This window comes from Pleurodeles waltl, chromosome 2_2, assembly GCF_031143425.1.
Source record: "Pleurodeles waltl isolate 20211129_DDA chromosome 2_2, aPleWal1.hap1.20221129, whole genome shotgun sequence".
Lineage (NCBI taxonomy): Eukaryota > Metazoa > Chordata > Amphibia > Caudata > Salamandridae > Pleurodeles > Pleurodeles waltl.
The window spans coordinates 178897953-178918576 of NC_090439.1; positions in this window are offsets into that span (position 1 = coordinate 178897953).

A 20624-nucleotide genomic window follows, 5' to 3' on the forward strand; every position below is an offset into this window, starting at 1 on the left:
TGAAAAAATCCCTGTAATTCACGGCTACCCATCTATATTCTATATATAAGAAGTAATGTCTTGCAATTTGTTTTCTGATTGCCCTTCTAAACCACTATTTTGAAACTAATATTGATCCCATTTTCTATTTTAGACTGTATATAAGAAGTAATGTCTTGCAATTTGTTTTCTGATTGCCCTTCTAAACCACTATTTTGAAACTAATATTGATCCCATTTTCTATTTTAGACTGGTGTTCCATACAAAAAAGGTATGTTGATAACCTTGGCTCATTTTAAAATTGCCTCTATGAGCATCTATGTCTGCACAGTTTACTTGCTCTGTTAATATAGGTGTAGAGATTCAGAAAAGGCTTGTTTTCTACAGATCTCTTTTTTCCCAGATCAGTGAGTAGATCATCCAGTTATGTTTTTCTTCTTCTTTGTATTTGGGAACTTGAAGTCCAATCTATTTTAGCAGGAAAGTGGGACTAAAAGTCCCTGAATGCAAAGCAGATATCTGGACTGGTTAGATTTTTGATACATGGAAGAGGGAAACTTGCAAGCTCTTCGATACCAGGACAGATTTCATCTGTTGAGCTCTGCTTGTACCAATGTTCCTTTAGTTAATTGGTAGGACAAAGTATCCTAAATGTTATACCTCTTGCCTTTTAGTTTGTCTGCAGCTCAGTTTTCCAAAAGGATTGATCAATAGATCGGAACCAGTGCTTCAGCAATCCTTCCCAAACCTAGAAGCTCACAACCCAAAATTGAACAGGGAACCCAAATCCTCAAATCGTTACACTTGTTAGACATGGTGTACAGTTCCCAATTTCACGTTCAGTGGTGTAAGGTGCTCTTAGGTTCCAAGATCTGGTGCTGGTAAATGTGCAGAAATTACATAGACACACTCAGAAGACACAATGTCATAGTCAATATTCAGAGTCACAAGAGGGACGCGGATATGGATGGGTATCTGGCAGTTGGCATCTAAATGGTGTCAAAGGTTTGGGGTCTGTATCTTAATATTTGTTGCCAGAGATAGAGCACCAGAGGCATTAGCATTGGGATTTGGAACACTGGGTTAGGATGAGGGTGCCACAAATTATTCTAACCTTGATATACGAGGAACCACTGATATCCTAGATTGATCAGAGAGGGGAACCAAAATGTCAGCAAGATGTGTAGAAGTAACAGGAAAGAAATTTGTAACTGAGCTGAACCAGGTACAAGGAAGCCAGGCCAGATTCAGTCAGTTACTTTTTGGAATCGCTCCAAGGATGTGATTGTGGAGTCTCAGAATCAGAAGCCTCTGAGATGGGTAACCAGAGTTGCCAGAAGCTACTTGCCACCAGGATAAAAACACACTGTTCTGCAGCTACCATGTCTTTTAACCTTGAACATAACATAACATGTGTTTTTGTAAAGCGCACATAACCCGTAGGTATCTAGGCACTGAATAATGGATGTTTATTGTTACCGAACTCAATGGTACTCATTATCACAACCTCAGAATTTTGGATAAAAGGCTGAGTGGACTTGCTGGGATTTGAACCTGTGACCATGAGATTAAACACAGGTCTTTACAGTGGATGCATTAGTCCACTAAGCACCAGTCCCAGATGTAATATGAGACTGTGCAACACATGTAGTCTTCCAAGTATGCAGCACACAAAGCTCAACTACTTCCTTCACATATAGGTGGAAGTAGAGAAGCAAAGTAAGGGGGACTGAGCATGTTTTCCCCCAAGTGGTTTATAGGTTCTCTGTTTGAAAATGATAAGTTGTGTGGTGTTGTATTTTGCTAGATAATGAAAATGTTGTTCTTCTCGTTTTTGCAACAGGTCTTCATTTTCCTGAAAGGTATGAACATGAGAGGTGAACCCTAATTCATTTTAGCGTATACATACCTCACAGACCAGCAGGTGGGAAATAAATGCAAAATCTGGGTTTCCTTTTCTGTCCACAACACCCTAGAGATTTTGTATTGATTGAGTGAATTAGGTGGTGTGATGACATACTGTCTTTTTCAGGGTTGACTCATAATGATGTTAAACACACTGAGGTTGGGGGGGGGTCGTCAGAGGATGAATAGATGTCAGGAATGGAAACAAGGCAGCTAGTTCACAAGAACAATTCTCAGGTTTTAAGAGTTCTTTCCAAATGGAGGTCATTGTCAAGAACTGACAAATATTGAGCTGAGAGATTTGAAAGCAGAACTTTCCTTAACTACCCTTACTGGAACAATAAGCACAGTTACCAGAGTCAGTTCCCAGTCTGACTTAGTTTGAATCCTTAGAATGATAGAGTTAACGATAATTTTGATAGTGAAAAAAGTCTCAAAAGTTCTTTTGGCAAACAGAAAGCTGATGAAAGGCAACATAGTTAAAGAAAGGTTCCCTCCTGGTTCCTTCCGGAAGAAAGCAGAACTGTAAGCTCACTGTTATGCATGGGTCTCATAGAGAGCCATTAGCGTGATTAACTGGATTGTACATCCAGTTAATTACTGCTACGATGCAGCAACAGTGAGCAATAGAACTTGTAACCCGCCTGGGATGTAGAAGGCACAGAGTGGAAAGGTGATGGCAGGAGTCATCTTGTCTATTTGGTATCACTCAATACCCCTCTGTGAAAAACATCCCCGTAATTCAATTTTAACTAAATATAATTTTTATGTTATCTCCTCAATGAATGCATTTGGCCCAATATATGGGCAAATACTTTAGCTTCATTGTTAAGAATGATAGCTGTCATAGATCAAAGTGATATAAAATGAACCGAGCCCTGACAGTTTAGAGGCCTTCTTTGGCAAGATATATAGCTCTGTAAGTCCTTACAGCGTTGAGAGAATTCAAATTCCTAAGTTCATGAAAATACAGGGATCACGTTTTGTAGCCCTCAAAGGGATAGTCTTGAATTTGCTTCTTTTTAAGATTAACTGGTATCATGTTAAGTCTTCATATCAGCATTTATGGGCTAGGAAAGAGTTAAATCATTACTTGTAAATGCTTGATTTGTGCTTGCTAGATGTAATGTCTACGGAACATAAGGATAGGGCAAGGGAGTTATGCTGACGAGGCAGGCAGAAGTTGAGAACACATATGGTAGAGCCTTAAGTGTTGAGGAAAATCTTTGGTAAATGTGTCATCTGGTCCACTGCACAGATGTACAAGTCATAAAAGCAGAGAAGCATGCTCTAAATGCACTTATGTTTGAAAATAGACATTTGTGTATGTATGTGTGGATGTCTGTGTGCATGTATTTCCCAGTGTACATCTGTGTGCGTGTCCAGCTGAAATCACTTTCTATTGATCCTTTTGAAACCTTAACATTTGGAATGTGATTAACAGAACTTTTCATTTGAACATAGAATCCCATGGTTCTTCAGAAGAATTTCCAGATTGATTTACTCAACTACTAGCCTTAGACAAAGACAGCAGTGTGAGATATTTTATGTCCTCAAAGATGAAGAACAAGGAGGTGAAAGGTGAGCACAGACCTAGATAGGACTCAGCACGCACAGTGCTAAAGGTAAAAGTAGACATTTGATTTACTCAACTACTAGCCTTAGACAAAGACAGCAGTGTGAGATATTTTATGTCCTCAAAGATGAAGAACAAGGAGGTGAAAGGTGAGCACAGACCTAGATAGGACTCAGCACGCACAGTGCTAAAGCTAAAAGTAGACATTGACAAAATGGAGTACATAACTAGGCAGACAATCAAAGGTTAAGTCCCAAGTAGGGTGGGGTACAGTCGTTGCAACCCTCTCCAGAGATGAGATTGATTGCTGGTGGCAGAACAAGAGTCTTGAATTTGTTTTTTAAAACGGGTTGCTATTTTGCTTAGATCTTGCCGTAAGAACGCTGTAAATAGATACAGAATTTGATTATTTGTTCAAAAGGTTTTACATCAGAAGATATTACCATACAATACTTATAAAGTTGTGCTTACTCTGCTAATGTCTGCTAAACTACGTGCATTAGTAGGGAAGTTGTAGTGACAGAGACTGAGGAACTGTTGGGACCACAAAATATGGAGGCAGATTTAAGAGCCCCTAGCACCACTTAGCATCGTCATAGTTTCATTGTTTTTATGCTCAGGCGGCGCTAAAGTGGCATTTTCCCTGCTCCATATTTACAAGGTGGTGCAATGCATGCACTAGGTGCAGCACCACTTTTCTTAAATCTGCCCCTTGGTGCTTGCCTGTGTTAAGACAATGGGCCTTGTTTAGACTTTAGTGTTACATGTGGGTGAATATCCTGCCTACTGTATTACAAGTGGATTATAGTTTAAAGGCAAATGTAATAAGTCCCAGTCTCATTACTAAACCGTTCTGTCTCAATCACTAAGGAAAGGCTATAGTAAATGTTTATCTAATAAAGAAAACCACACTCACCCAAAAATACTGTAATCTCATTACTAAACCGTTCTGTCTCAATCACTAAGGAAAGGCTATAGTAAATGTTTATCTAATAAAGAAAACCACACTCACCCAAAAATACTGTAAACTCAAAGGCAGAATTCTCTCTTTCCTCAAACAGTAAGGTTTACTTTTACGTGCTAGAAAACTCAGTTTAATAAGCATGCACATGTGTGTTTATTACTTAATACATGTCTGCGTGCCTGCCTGTGCATGCATTTGAGGAACAATGTGAGCAAAGGAGAACACATGGCAAAGGAGAGCATAGCAAAACTGGCCATACTCTCTGGGGAGTAGGCAAATGCGAAACATTGCTTTAGTAGGGGTGCCACAGGCGGCAATGCAAAGGAGACAGGTTGAAGCCTCCCTATTCATCGTTGGGTAGTATAAAATGTGTGCAGTGGGCCACTGAGAGCTAAGGATCCCAATGGCACTACACCCTCTGCAAGTTGGTCCTGCTGTGATGTTGCAAGCACTGTAAGGTCCAATTCTCCCTTCTCAGGAGATAATAATGAACACCTGTGACAAGGGGGAATGAGGGCAATGACTTTGTCTACATTATTTTGCTATAATGTTGGTAAGTCACTGCCACATCTTTGTGCCCTGAGTGTGTTTAGTTTATCAAAGAATGTCCTGTAGAAGGGTTGAATCATAGTATGCAGGTGTATCTCATCCGAGCAAAGCTTCAAGCAGAGATGAAAGACTATTGCATTTTTTCATTGCACTTCAATATCAAAATATTCCATTTTTGTGCAGATGCAGAAGCGCTCTTGGAACTCGAATTTCTGCACTGCTTTGCCGTGTGACTGACCTGTTTAGAGGACAGGACAAAAACATAATTGATGTATTCAGGTAAGATACAAATGGTTGTATGGCCTTTAGGAGAAGAGTGGAGACATAATCAGTGGGCAGAACCACATATTGATATGTCTTTGGGACATTCAGTACTTAATTTAATTTAATAAACAAACATGCGGGTGGGGGCCCAAAGTTTTTCTTAGGGGCCTCCATCGGCATTGCTGTTGCCAATGTCACACACTTCCACATCTTACCTCTTTCCTCCACTTCCGGTCAATGTATGTTCCTCTTATAAGTTCTTTTCTATCCCTTATTTTAGTCACTGTTTTTCTGATCTTCCTCCTTTCTCTTTTTCTGTTTTCCTGTTTTCTTAGTTGAAGTCTGATGGAGAAAAAAAAGTCATAGTCCCCAAAAAGGAGTCCCAGTGCCCACCACCTGCCCAAGTAAAAACACTGGATCCGCTGTATAACGGAATAAAATGTTAACAGTTTATTACGCATGTGTGTGCTTGGGCAAGTGATAACCCTTTCAAAGATTTGGCATGTAGTTAACAGAATACGATTTCATTTCAATGTAGATGCGGAGGCTTCTTTGAGGGTCGCATTTGTGCATTCTTTCGCCATTTGTTTGACCAGCTTCGAGGACAGAAAATTAAAAATGGTACAGGACAGGACATACAAACAACTCCTCTCGTCAGGTAAGAAGATGACAAGGGTAATATGGTAGTCAGGGACATAGACGATGTAGTCAGGGTCGGGCAGAAAACATTGTTTGCTTAGGTGTATGAACCATAAAAGCTATAGAAGAGATAGAGCATAATCAGTCGTCTGCCTATAAATATAAGATAGACTCGCATGTGTTTTGGAAAAGTGATTGTGTGCGTGCACACGTGAGAGAGGAGAGGTAATTTTCTATAAATTCTCTAATGGCTGCAATATTATTAAATTATGATCCATGTATGTGTGGTGCATATGCACACACGTGTGAGAGTTGCAATTACATTAAAATATGATCCATTTATGTGTGTGCATCTGCATGCACGTGTGTGAGAGGGTAAAGATAATTTTCGACAAATTCTCTGAGTTAGAATTTAAAATATGAATCATTTCCATGTAGGTGCGGATGCGGTAGATCCCCTGTTTGCCAAATTACAAATGCCTAGGACACTTTAATACACATTGGCTGTGATTTCTCATATTTAATTAAATATCTCGACGATCAAATTCTAGCTGTTACAGTGAGGCAGGACTCTCAGAGAAAAACAGTACAGACAAGGCAAAGCCAACAGTGGGCAAAACTGTGCAGCTAATACAGAGCTAGGGAGAGAACTCAGGCTCAGAACATACCTTAGATGCCAGAGATGCAAAGGGCGAAGTGAAAAAAAAGTGTAAACACAGCAAAAGCCAGTGCACATACGATAGTGCCATGAAGACCACAGAGGTCAGAGTAAGGACATACAATAGGGTAACAGAAAAGAGGATGCCATATTACAGAAGGTTAGCACCTAATTTTTAGTCTGCCTAGTACGGCCCAATCCAACCAGAGCAGTACTGCGCGCACTGCACAGGTGTTGACTTTTGACTTCCTTTTGATACGTGCAGAGTCGAGGAGACAAGAAATTGGCAACATTTTCCCGTCAGAGTCGATCCTAAACATCCAGCTGCAGTGGCAGGAACCTCTTGCACAGATAACTTGGGGCGTTAAGAGCCTTTCAAGATGCTCTAGTTCTCGGGCATGAAATATTAATTATCTTTCCTTTTCCCAGGGAATACTGTCCGGAATACATCGCCTTAAACATGATGCGACTCAAATTGGACAAGATTAAAAAAGAGGTATGTATTTTTATTTTCAGTTTTGTAACAACAAATATTATAACGCACTTTCAGAAAGATTTCTAATATTTAAGAAAAACACACGTTGGAAGAGGAAATGTCTGTAAGAAGTACACGCAGCTGAACAATTATTACTTGCAATACTAGGTAACAATTTTCAAACTGATAAAAAAGCTCCAGATAGCCTAACTGAAATATATTTCCAATGCAAGATCATTCTATTAATTAAGAATTCATTCTAAAAAAAATGAGTCACTTTTTACCTTTAGATAGATATTGACCCATCCTGAGAGCCGAGATACGCAATTTTGAGAGAAAGCCATGCCTGAGGTCGAAGACCACATTATTCTTTCAGAATTGGGGTGATGTCAAGTAACTTTAGCCTAAATATGTGTCTAGTTGCAACATGCGGAAAAGCTCTAAGCTGCTTTAGAGCTGAACTGTACTGGTCAGAGACGTATATACTAAACAAGACTGCTGTCCGTACCACCAAATAACTGGTGCTTTATAACATGCCATCATTATGAAGTCCAAATTAAGAGGCCACTTTAATTATGGTTTACTCAGTAATATTCAGACCCATTGCTACTACGTTCTTTTTCTGAAAATTCTGAGCATTCGCCCAGGTGAACAACACCTAATGTGTGATCTATGACGTAATGTGCTCTTATTGCTGTTAATGTGTTGGTATTGTCAATAATGACAGTTCTCCAACATAATTTTCATCCGTATCCTGTACTGTGATACTGCAAGAGTCCACCCTCAGTTGTTCAAGTGCTCCCTTAGATTTTCACAAACAAGGTACTACATTTTTATTGGACGCAATGTATTTTTTGGTGTGCGCCAGTTGGTAGGTTTCAGCTAGGACTACCAAGCCAAGCGCTTCTCACACACTGGATGTCTTAATTTCACCAATGTAACTTACACTGTGTGCATGTGTGTGGTAGGTGTGGCAGATTTGACTGAATGAGTCTTTACAGTCTACAAGCACTGTGCAGTTAGCCACATTTGTATCAGGTGAGTGTATGTGGTAGGTGTGACACTTTGAACTGCACAGGGATGGACACTCTACCCATAGGTATTTAGGAAACATGGAAGGTTGGAATGGGAGAGGTATTTGTGGCGACAGTGTGGCTATTACAATAGAATCAGATGCCAGCCTTTGGGTTGTGGAGCGAGATGTAGTTCTCTTGTGACAGGAGGGAAGTAGATTCCACAGGAGAGAAAAATATATATCAATTACTGGGTGTTATTGACAGGTTATTTTGTGGTGAAAAGCTTTGTGAGGGATCAGGTGAAGTGTTGTGTACTTCTGAAAAGTGACAGCTGGGCAGCGATACGGTATGTGAACAAATTTGGGGGGTCCACGTTCAGAGATTTTAGCAGATTTAGTGAAGGAATTTTGACATTTTTGCCTAGGCCAAGAACATTATGGAATTCCAGGGGGCAGAAGGATTGCAATGGGATTTGAACAGGGAGGTGCTCAATGCTATAGAGACAAGATGGGGTTGTTTTGTATTGGACCTGTTTGCGAGCAGTTTGAATGCTCAGCTGCGCAGGTTTTTCAGTTGGAGACCGGATCCAAAGGCGGAGGTAGTAGCTTTTCTGCAACTTTGAAGAATAGGTCGCAGTTATGCTTTTCCACCCTTTGTAATGATTCAGACCTTGATATGGAAGGTAAGGAAAGATTCAGCAGAGATGGTTTCAGTTTCATCTTTTTGGCAATCCCAATTATGGTTTCCAGATGTGATGGAGTTGTTGATAGACAATCCCTCACTGATACTGGATCCTATTAGTGAATGGGAGAGAGTCACAATCTGGTGTCGCAAGGTTCATGGGGTTGTTGATTTCGGGAGAGCCTGATGTGTGTTGGGATTATCGAGAGAAGCTACAAAATTCATCCAGGATTCCTGGACTCCAGGAACCAAAAAGGCATACAACCTGGCATGAAAAAGATGGATATGTTGGTGTAATGAAAGGAATCTTGATCCCGTTTTAACACATTTGTGCTGAATGTGAGTTTTTTAACTGAATGATTTTTAAAGGGCAGTTTGTATAGTTTGGTGAATTTGAGTAGAACAGCAATTTGTGCAGGGCATGATTTGGTGAATGAGCATCCAGTGGGTCAACATGATGTTGTAAGGGGTTTGTTGAGGAGTGTGTGTTTGAAGAATCCTTGTTGACCTAAATATGCATCTTTATGGGATGTAATCATAGTTTTAAGAGAGTTGGTATCTTGGGAGGACAATGAGTTTCTGGATTTAAATAATCTGTCTTTCAAATTAGTCATGCTGCTGTGCCTAATTTCTTTTAGGAGAGTTTCGGATGTATCATCAAAGGTGCGTATCAGAGGGAGTTTGCTTCAGTGTCAGGAAAGGAACTAAAATCTGCGCTTCACTGCGTAAGGAGACAGCAGGAGAACTCCATGTTTACAGAAAAAGGCACTCTTCTCCCCTCTCCCTAGCGCCGGAGCAGAAATCTGCTGCCGTGCACCAAACGCACACCTTTGTGCCGTAGTACAAGTGTGTATGCCTGAGTCTAGCACAGGTTTTGGACTGGACGTGTACAAAATACTCTGCATAGACAACTTTAAAACTTTTCCTACGTTGTGTTGTGCTGCACAGTGCAGCATGCATGCAAAGTCAGAAAAGTAAGGAAAGGAGAAATTTAAATATTTTTCCTTTTAACACCTGCTTCAACATGGCGTTAACTTTTGCCACAAAACCCTGGCTACTATTGTTTGTAGATAGGGTTTTGCATCAAAAGGAATGGGTGGTTGCATGGGAATGCCCATGTACCACCCATGAGACACCGACTTGGCGCTAACAAATGCCAAGCAGTACTTTGCTCTGCTTTGCGTTATTTTTAGGGTACTTTCCAGCGCAAAACAAGTTTTGAGCTGGAAAGTAAATAGGTGCAAAAAGCATCGATTTGCGGCACTTTTATGGTGCAAACACGGCATAAAATCTTAGTAAGTGTACACCTGTGTGTGCTATGTATGGCACCTGTGATGCTAGAGACGTGAGAATCTGTATTCACCATTACACTGCTGATGTGCCTTTTAAAAGGAAGTGAGCATTGGAGTATATAATCTTACTGAACCCAACACAACTTGTGTTCTGTGGTGTAGCAGGCGTGAGACATTGGGTGGCCAGATGCCCAGGATGAGTTTATCCTTTTTCCCGAGATATGCGTTGGAGCCCATGTATTTTAACTGGATGCAGTAACATTTGTGCAGCATAAGTATGAGGTTTGATGGCGACTTTGCACCACCAGCACAAGGGCTTCATCCACACAGTTAGATGATTGTTTCCTTCACATTGTCTCAGACATTCCATTTTTTTATTTGGACCAAGATTTTTATTGAAGATTGCTAATGTTTCTTATTTTCTTTATTCCAAACATTGCATGTCATCAGGAATCCGGCATGGAAAGCAATTCCCAGACTTCAGAAGAGAATGGTTGTGTGCCATTGGAGGTAACTCTTTTGAGAGCACTAGATTTTTTGACTATCGTGTGAATACTCTTAAATGACAGCATGATCTAATTAGGAAGGTAGAGCATTATTTCTCGCATGTTCTATTCTTTGCACTTCCGCAGATATGTCTAACCATTGCCCCACTTCCTTTGAGTCTTTTTAAAATAGAATTATTATGTTCATATATTGTATCCCGGTATAGGTTCGCTCCCCAAAATTACATGATTGAGCTGCAAGAGCATGGCATTATGGTATAGGTAGTTTTTTTACTTTACCCTGGTCTGACAACCCTTGCACTGCAACAGATATATCTAACAATTGCTTCACTTCCCAATCCTAAATAGAACAGGGTTCAAATACTGTGATATTTGAGTTTTAAACTTTTAGTTGTTACTCCATTTTTATGCATGCCTCTCATAGAGAGCCATTAGCATGACTGACCGGATTCTCAGTCAAGTAATTCACTGCTACGGCGTAACGATGGGTACCAGAAGTTATTGACCCCTGTTGCTCTGTCATAAAGGAATTCCAGGCTGCTCTGGTTTGGCTCTTTGAGAGCCTGTTAGAGTAGCGCTGGAAAGAAGGGAGCACGACTCCTGAAAGGGAGGCAAAAGAAGGTACGTAGAGTGATGGGGCGGATGGCAGGAGGTCATACATTTTTATTTTAATTGGGGCAGGGTGGGACCATGTTATGTATGGCTCCTCCATTACTCGGACCCTGCACTGCATCTGAAAGCAGGGCAGGTGATTTTGGATGCACATTGTACATAAAATTATATATGGGTAAAAAGTGAATTGCGGGGATGTTTTTCATGGCAGGGTTCTGAGTGATGTTATAGACAACTCCAGCTTCGCTCTCGTTATCTATCTGATGTCACTCAGAACCCCTCCATGAAAAGCATCCCCGTAATTCACGGTTACCCATGTATAATCCCAATCAGTTTTCTGATTACTGTTCTAAACCACTATTGTGAAACTAATATTGATACCATTTCTTTTTTATTTCAGACTGGTGTGCCACACAAAAAAGGTATGTTGATAACCTTAGCTGTTTTTAAAATTAATCTCCGTGAGCATCAATGTCCACACAGTTTACTCGCTCTGTTAATATTTATAGGGAATCAAAAAGGGCTTGTTTTCTATATCTCTCTCCCCCACCCAAATCAATGAGTAAGTAGCTCATCCAGTTATATTTTTCTTTTTCTTCTTTGTATTCAGAGACTTGTAGTACCAGTTATCAATTTATATAAGCAGAAAAGTGGAACTAAAAGTACCTGAATGCGAAGCAGATAACTGGACTAGTTGGATTAGTCATTCATGGAACAAGGAAATTTGCAAGCTGTTCGATACCAGGACAGATTTCATCTGTTGAACTCTGCTTGTACCTTTAGTTAATTGGCAGAAAAAAGGACCCTACATGTAATACCTGTTGCCTTCTAGTCTGTCTGCTGCTCAGATTTCCAAAAGGATTGGTCAATGGATTGGAACCAATGCTTTAGCAATCATTCCTGGACCTAGTAGCTCACAATCCAAAAGTGAATAGGAAACCCAAATCCCAGAATGGTTACACTTGTTGGCAGTGATATACAGTTGCAAATATCTCGTTCAGAGGTGTAAGGTACTTTAAGGTTCCACGATCTGGACTGGTGAATGTGCAGGAATTACATAGACACACTCAAAATACACAATGTTAAAGTCAATATTCAGGGTCACAAACGGTATACAGATATGGATGGGGTATCTGGCAGTTCGCACCTAAATTGTGTCAACGTTTTGAGATCTGTATTGCCAGAGATAGGAGCACCAGAGGCATCAGCATGGACATTCTGGAAAACTGAGTTAGGATTGGACTGCAACAAAGTACTTTAACTTTGATATCTGAGGAACCACTGATATCCTAGTTAGAGCAGAATCAGAGGGTCAGCAAGATGTGCAGAAGTATCTGGAAAGAAATTTGTAACTGAGTTGATCCAGGTACAAGGCAGCCAGGCCATATTCAGTCAGTTGCTTTAGAAGGGTCGATTACTGACATCCAAGGATGCAAATGTGGTGTATCAAAGCTCTTTGAGATGGGTAACAAAGTTTGCCAGAAGTTACTTGTAGGTTGTTACTGCCACCAGGATGAAAACTCTCTGAAACAAGATTCCATGTTGTTCTGAGGCTCCCATGTCTTTTAACCTAGAACATGAGACTGTGCAACACACGTGGTCTCCCAAGAATTTAACACACAAAGCACACCTACTTCCTTCACATATAGGTGGAAGTAGAGAAGCAGAGTAAAGGGGACTGAACATGTTTTCCCCAAAGTGGTTTATAAGCTCGCTGTTTGCATATGGCAAGTTGTGTAGTGTCACATTTTGCTACATAATGAAAACGTTGTTCTTGTTTTTGTAACAGGTCTTCATTTTTCTCAAAGGTATGAACACAAGAGGTAAACCCTAATTCGTTTTTAGCTTACACATATCTCACAGACCAGCAGGTGGGAAATAAATGCAAAGCTAGTTTCTTTTTCTGTCCACACCTCTGTAGAGATTTTCTATTTATTGTATGAATTAGGTGGTGTGATGACATACTAGTTTTTCAGGGTTGACTTATAATAGTGTTTAACACATAGGTTGGTGGGGATCATCAGAGGATGAACAAATGTCAGGTATGGAAACAAGGTTGCTAGTTTAGAGTTTTTTCCAAATGGAGATAATTGTCAAGAATTGACAAAGATTGAGCTCAGAGATTTGAGAGCAGGACTACCCTTACTGGAACCTCAAGCACAGATAACTATTAAAAGATTACCAGAGTCAGTTTGCAGTCTGACTTAGTGTGAATCCTTAGAATGATAGACTTTAGAGATGTGTGTGCATGCTTGCACAAGTGATCTACGCATGGAGTTAACAGAATACGATCTCATTTCAATGTAGATGCAGAGGCTTCTTTGAGAGACACACTTGTGCATTCTGTCGCCATTTGATTGACTGGATTCGAGGACAGGAAATTGAAAATGATACAATCCTGGACATATAACTCCTTCAGGTAAGAAGATGAAAATGGTAATGTGGGAGTCAAGGACATGGACTTGATGTAGTCAGGTTTGGGCTGAAAACATTGTTTGTTTAGATGTATTCTACAACAGTATGAACCAGAACAACTACAAAAGAGATATAGCATAATCAGTCTTCCGCCTATAAATACAGAATAGACTTACACATGTTTTGGAAAAGTGATCCTAGTGCCTGTGTATGCACAAATAAAAGAGGAGGGATCATTTTCTATAAATTCTTTAAGAGTTGGAATATTATTCGAATATGATCCACTTGCACACACGTGTGTGGGAGTTGCAATTACATTAAAATCTATGTATGTGTGTGCATGTGCGTGCACATGTGTGTGAGAGGAGTGATCATTTTCGATAAATTCACTATGAGTTGGAATTAAAAATATGAACCATATCCATGTAAGCTCAGAGGCATCCTTGAGGACAGAATTCACACCCTACTGCACCACATTACTGAACAGATTCAGAAGAGCAGAGCAAAAGATGGCGTAAAGGAATAAGTGACAGATGGCAGTGTGGTACTTGGAAGTGAGCAAAAGCTGGGTGTTTGCAGCAGCGCAAAGGAAATGGGTAGAAAATGCTGGATTATCGCTTTATTATGCTGTCCAGACAGGTTGTTCCCAGCATTAAAAGGCTCTGTGCCATCAGAATGGTTTTGTAAGAATATAGTGCACAAACATAATGTGATTCAAAGATATGATAGGAAGCATATTAACTACCAAAATATTGTGAAGGTAGGTATAGTTATACATAGACATGTATAGTTTTGCTATTTTTAATGCCATGTCTGCATATCCTGAAGATATATATGTCGTCTATTTATATATGCTGAGCTAAATATAGCAAATTTATATTTCTATATATTTTTATGTTATTGTCAAAGTCACATAAAATATTTTTGCATCATATTTAAAATGTAATATTCTGTTAGCATGCCATCTGTACATGAGACCAATGCTGGCTATTTGGTAGCTCCTTGATCTACACATACGTTTCTCAGTAGGTAATGCAAGGCACCTCATTTTAAGAACGTGCTATTGGACCACATAAAAGTACACTCTTAGACAACCTTTGTGCAAGAATATTCCCTAAAAGATGGGAACATTTTGATTCCTGTATGGAGGCGCTTTGCTCATCATACCAATGACTGAGATGACTGTCCCCAGATCAGTTGTTCTTTAGGGTATCCATTCTAAGAACAGCTAGAATAATAGCCCAGAAAGCCAATCTTTCAAAAAGGTTTGAGTCTCCATTTGACCCAAAGGGATTTGCTCCACAGATCATGTGTAAAACTGGGGAAATGTCGAGGCTACAATGCATGTCAGAGAACAGATGAACCCAGAGTGAAAGCATAAAGGGGTAACTTTATAGTTGGAGACAGAGAGAACAGAGGCACCAATTCAATTTCATAGTTTATTTTGGGCAACGCCCATTATTTCAACATAAAAACACATTATGAATAAAACTGAATTTAACAAAATAACATTACATTAAAATACTACAATACAAGAAGCAGATATAAAATAAACCATCAAGGTACATCAACAAATCATTAAACACTTGTGATGCTAGAGTGATAGTCCTGGCCTTTTTCTTATCCCCCATATCACCTAAAATACTACAATACAAGAAGCAGATATAAAATAATCCATCAAGATACATCAACAAATCACTAAACACTTGTTGTGCTAGAGTCATAGTCCTGGTTTCTTACCCTCCCTATGGCCTGGAGATAACAGCCAAGATCCATTGCCATCTTAATACTACAGTGTGTTATCAAGATAGGATAGGCCTCTTTATAATGCTTAGTGCCTAGAAAAACATACAATGGTCTACGCCATAACCTTCTGGGTCTCACATAAGCAGGACAGAATAGCAGATCTTCAACGTCTTCAACTCTATAGCCACACAATGAGCATTTAGTTATATTAAATCAATTGCAATCCCACTTAACAGTAAATGCATTAACCAGCAGCGTGCTCACCCTAGGTTTTATTAACATTGTACATATTGGAGGTGATACATATGCGTCCATATAGGGTTCAGATTTAGGCCTTGGGCTTGGAGGATAGAAACTCTTCAACCAGCACTCCGGCTCTAGCATTCTGGACATGCAAATCATTTACCCACTCCCAATATTTCTCTTTTACTAATCACTTCACATTCAGATCAATTAAAAATGTGTCGGTCCAATATAGGCCCAGACCTACATTCAGATCAATTAAAAATGTGTCGGTCCAATATAGGCCCAGACCTAATAACCCCAAGTGCTGTTTAATATGCTGAGTCCAGGAGATTGAGCTACTTCTACTGTGAGCCATAACTTCCAATAGGGTTAATCTATATGAGGCCACCAGCTCTGGCGTGGACCATAGCCTCATCCAGAATAGTAGAACCTTCAGTCTTGCCATATCCCCAATCCTGAATGGGGCAATATAAAAAAACAGATGGGATACTGTTCGAAAGTTTGAACAAACACTTAATAAAACTATTTTCTTTAGCTATTAAACCATTCAGATTTCCCATCCCCCATAGTTCTGCACCATAAGAGGATGCTGACTGCACCTTGGCTTTGTATATTTCTATAAGTGGTGAAACTGATTTGGGGGCAATCACTTTATAGCGTTTAGTGAGAGAAGCAGCACTATGCAAAAGAGTGAGTTCTGATTTTATTACATGTGCCTTCCAAATCATGGTTTTATTTGCTCTTACTCCCAAATAGTCTACGTTATCGACCATTTGTAGCCTCTCCCTTTTCATACAGAACCCCATTAAAAGACGTATGTGGTTTCAAAACCAACGTCTTAGATTTGGAGGAATGAACTACCAGCCCACGGATGTCACGATAATTTGCAAAACTATTTAAAAGATTCTGCAAGCCAAATTGAATTCAAGAAATTAAAACAGTGTCATCCGGTAACAGTATAGTAAGGCAGGAACTAACCACTCCCCTACTTTCAGGCAGTCATGCACCATAGTTAGTAGATGATCTACCACATTATTAATATAGAGAGAACAATGTTGAAGCAAGCACGCACCCCTGACGAAGGCCATTCCCTATAGGTAAAGGAGGAGTAAATTCACCCCTAGCTCCCCATCTAACTCTAGCATAATTCCCTTCGTGCATCCTAATATGGCAGAATAAACCCCCATTTTTCCAATGTTAGCTACATATCCCTCCTTGGCACAAGATCAAATGCAGCCCTAAGATCTACAAAGGCCATGTATAAGTGATCTGCGGAAAGCCCTAGGTATTTCCACACTATAAGATTTAGGCGGAAGATATCCCCAATCCTGAATGGGCCAATATAAAAAATAAGGGAACAGACGTGGTACTTTTTGAAACAAACACTTAATTGAGGATACATACAGGGCTATACAGGGAGTGCAGAATTATTAGGCAAATGAGTATTTTGACCACATCATCCTCCTTTTGCATGTTGTCTTACTCCAAGCTGTATAGGCTCGAAAGCCTACTACCAATTAAGCATATTAGGTGATGTGCATCTCTGTAATGAGAAGGGGTGTGGTCTAATGACATCAACACCCTATATCAGGTGTGCATAATTATTAGGCAACTTCCTTTCCTTTGGCAAAATGGGTCAAAAGAAGGACTTGACAGGCTCAGAAAAGTCAAAAATAGTGAGAGATCTTGCAGAGGGATGCAGCACTCTTAAAATTGCAAAGCTTCTGAAGCGTGATCATCGAACAATCAAGCGTTTCATTCAAAATAGTCAACAGGGTCGCAAGAAGCGTGTGGAAAAACCAAGGCGCAAAATAACTGCCCATGAACTGAGAAAAGTCAAGCGTGCAGCTGCCACGATGCCACTTGCCACCAGTTTGGCCATATTTCAGAGCTGCAACATCACTGGAGTGCCCAAAAGCACAAGGTGTGCAATACTCAGAGACATGGCCAAGGTAAGAAAGGCTGAAAGACGACCACCACTGAACAAGACACACAAGCTGAAACGTCAAGACTGGGCCAAGAAATATCTCAAGACTGATTTTTCTAAGGTTTTATGGACTGATGAAATGAGAGTGAGTCTTGATGGGCCAGATGGATGGGCCCGTGGCTGGATTGGTAAAGGGCAGAGAGCTCCAGTCCGACTCAGACGCCAGCAAGGTGGAGGTGGAGTACTGGTTTGGGCTGGTATCATCAAAGATGAGCTTGTGGGGCCTTTTCGGGTTGAGGATGGAGTCAAGCTCAACTCCCAGTCCTACTGCCAGATCCTGGAAGACACCTTCTTCAAGCAGTGGCACAGGAAGAAGTCTGCATCCTTCAAGAAAAACATGATTTTCATGCAGGACAATGCTCCATCACACGCGTCCAAGTACTCCACAGCGTGGCTGGCAAGAAAGGGTATAAAAGAAGGAAATCTAATGACATGGCCTCCTTGTTCACCTGATCTGAACCCCATTGAGAACCTGTGGTCCATCATCAAATGTGAGATTTACAAGGAGGGAAAACAGTACACCTCTCTGAACAGTGTCTGGGAGGCTGTGGTTGCTGCTGCACGCAATGTTGATGGTGAACAGATCAAAACACTGACAGAATCCATGGATGGCAGGCTTTTGAGTGTCCTTGCAAAGAAAGGTGGCTATATTGGTCACTGATTTGTTTTTGTTTTGTTTTTGAATGTCAGAAATGTATATTTGTGAATGTTGAGATGTTATATTGGTTTCACTGGTAATAATAAATAATTGAAATGGGTATATATTTTTTTTTGTTAAGTTGCCTAATAATTATGCACAGTAATAGTCACCTGCACACACAGATATCCCCCTAACATAGCTAAAACTAAAAACAAACTAAAAACTACTTCCAAAAATATTCAGCTTTGATATTAATGAGTTTTTTGGGTTCAATGAGAACATGGTTGTTGTTCAATAATAAAATTAATCCTCAAAAATTCAACTTGCCTAATAATTCTGCACTCCCTGTATATGTTTTCCACCTTGGTAATGGCCCTGGCCCAGACAAGATTCCTGGTGATCTGTACTGGTCTGAAATTGAAATTTAGGCCCTATATATAAATGCCCGAGAGCCAAGGTGCAATTTGCATCCTTGTTTGGTGCGGAACTATCAGGCATGAGGATCTGGCCCCAAGTGTGTGCATGTGTGTGATGACATACTCGGGCTGCGCCAAAAATAGCAGCACTGCGCCACTTTTGAAATGCAGGGATGCACCGTATTTACAGGAATACAGCACTCCCCCATGTTTCCCCCTGCGCTGGCACTGAATTAAGCTGTGCCAACGTAGGCATCCTTGTTGCACCACAGTTGCGGGTTGCGGGAAGTGATTGTTTATGTGCAGGAAGATGTCCCTTTCTGCACATAAACAATCTACAATGGTGATGTGCAGGAAGATGTCCCTTTCTGCACTTAAACAATCTACAATGGTGATTTGGCACTTCTATGTGTGCTGCAAGTGTTATTTTGGAATGATTGTTTATGTGCAGAAAGGGACACCTTCCTGCACATAAACAATCATTCATGGCCTTTTGTTCCTTCTATGTGTGCTGCAGAATGCAGCACACATAAAAAGAGCAAACAAATGAGGTGGAATAAAAGTATTTCTCCTCCTTCTGCCATGCCAACACCACCCTTGGGGTGGCATTTGTTTTTGGCGCTGCCTCAGATTTGCACCTTCTTGTTAATCTGGGGCAGTGCCAAAAGCAATGGGTGTTGCAGTGGAACTCCCAAAGCAACACCCCCATGCCCCTCTGACACAAAAAACTGCATCGGGCCATATTTACAAGGAGGCATTAAGCCACAAAACGAGGCTTACTTGCCTCCCTGTGATTATGGTGCAGTGAATAGCGCCACCTGAGCGACACTGAAATTGACTTTCCGGTGACGCTGGGGCCTTGTAAATCTGGCCCTCGATTGGCACAGAAGCGATAACTGCTATGTTCCCTGTGAATTGAATTGTGCCAATTTACTGATTACCAGGCTATGACAACTCCAAGTCTGTCAGAGGTGTTAATTAAAATAATGAATTAATTCCAGAGTACTGCCGCCTGCAAAGTGAAATAATGAATTCAATTAAAAACAATGCCAGTTCTTTACTTCTATTTCTGAGTGATGTAGGGATGTGCAAAATTTGCGGAATTTGTTTTTCACGTGTAAAATTTCAAGAAAATGACAAATTATTTGTATATTTTAGCTAGAAATTTATCCTGTCTATTTTGGATATGAAGGTGCATTTTGCGCTAAATCATAGCCTTAAAAACACAAATGCCGCTATCAGCAACCACTGTGGTCTGGACATTTGAGGTCTCCTGCTTTACCAGACTCTTGTGCTATTGGATTGCCATTAACATGGCGTAATTTTGAGAATTTCGTGTAAAAAGCAGATTGCAAAAACCCCAAATTATGCAAATTGCGGCAGTATAATTAAAATTTTGCCCAGACGTACTATTGAATTAATATCACTTCCATTTCAAATAGTTTGTCAGCAAAATGTTTCCGCTCATGCTTCATAGCACTACATTTGGTGCAAATTGCCCTTGCCGCTTATTATGACATAAAAGGGCATTATTAGGACTGCCCCTAAATCCTTTCCCGCACAAGATAAAATCTGCCACCGAGGTGGTCGGAATTTTTTGTGTGTAATAACTATAACCCATTATGAGTTCTGCCCACAAAATGGGGCATAACATGTAGATTTGTGCTCAGAACACCAACATTAATGCAACATTTCCACCAGAGAAGTTCGGCAGATTTGAGTTCCTGAAATGTACCCAGGACGTGTGGGGTGTGATAAAATCCCCAAAACACATAATTCCGATTTGCACTGTGACAAAAAATGCCGCACATCAGAATTGTATTGGACAAGTAATGCGCCCCAAACATTAGAAGGTAGATTAGGAACACAAGTGCAGTCTAAATAAAATAGGCATATTTAAATGAATATCCATCAGAAGGCGGACCAATTGTCCAATAAATGCTTGGTCTAGAGGGATACCAAACCTTAAGACTCCTCATATTTGTGTTTACCTCTGCTGTTATTTCCTGGAGAAATGTGATTGGCTCTGTCCTGTTGCCAGCAGATCCATATTTACGT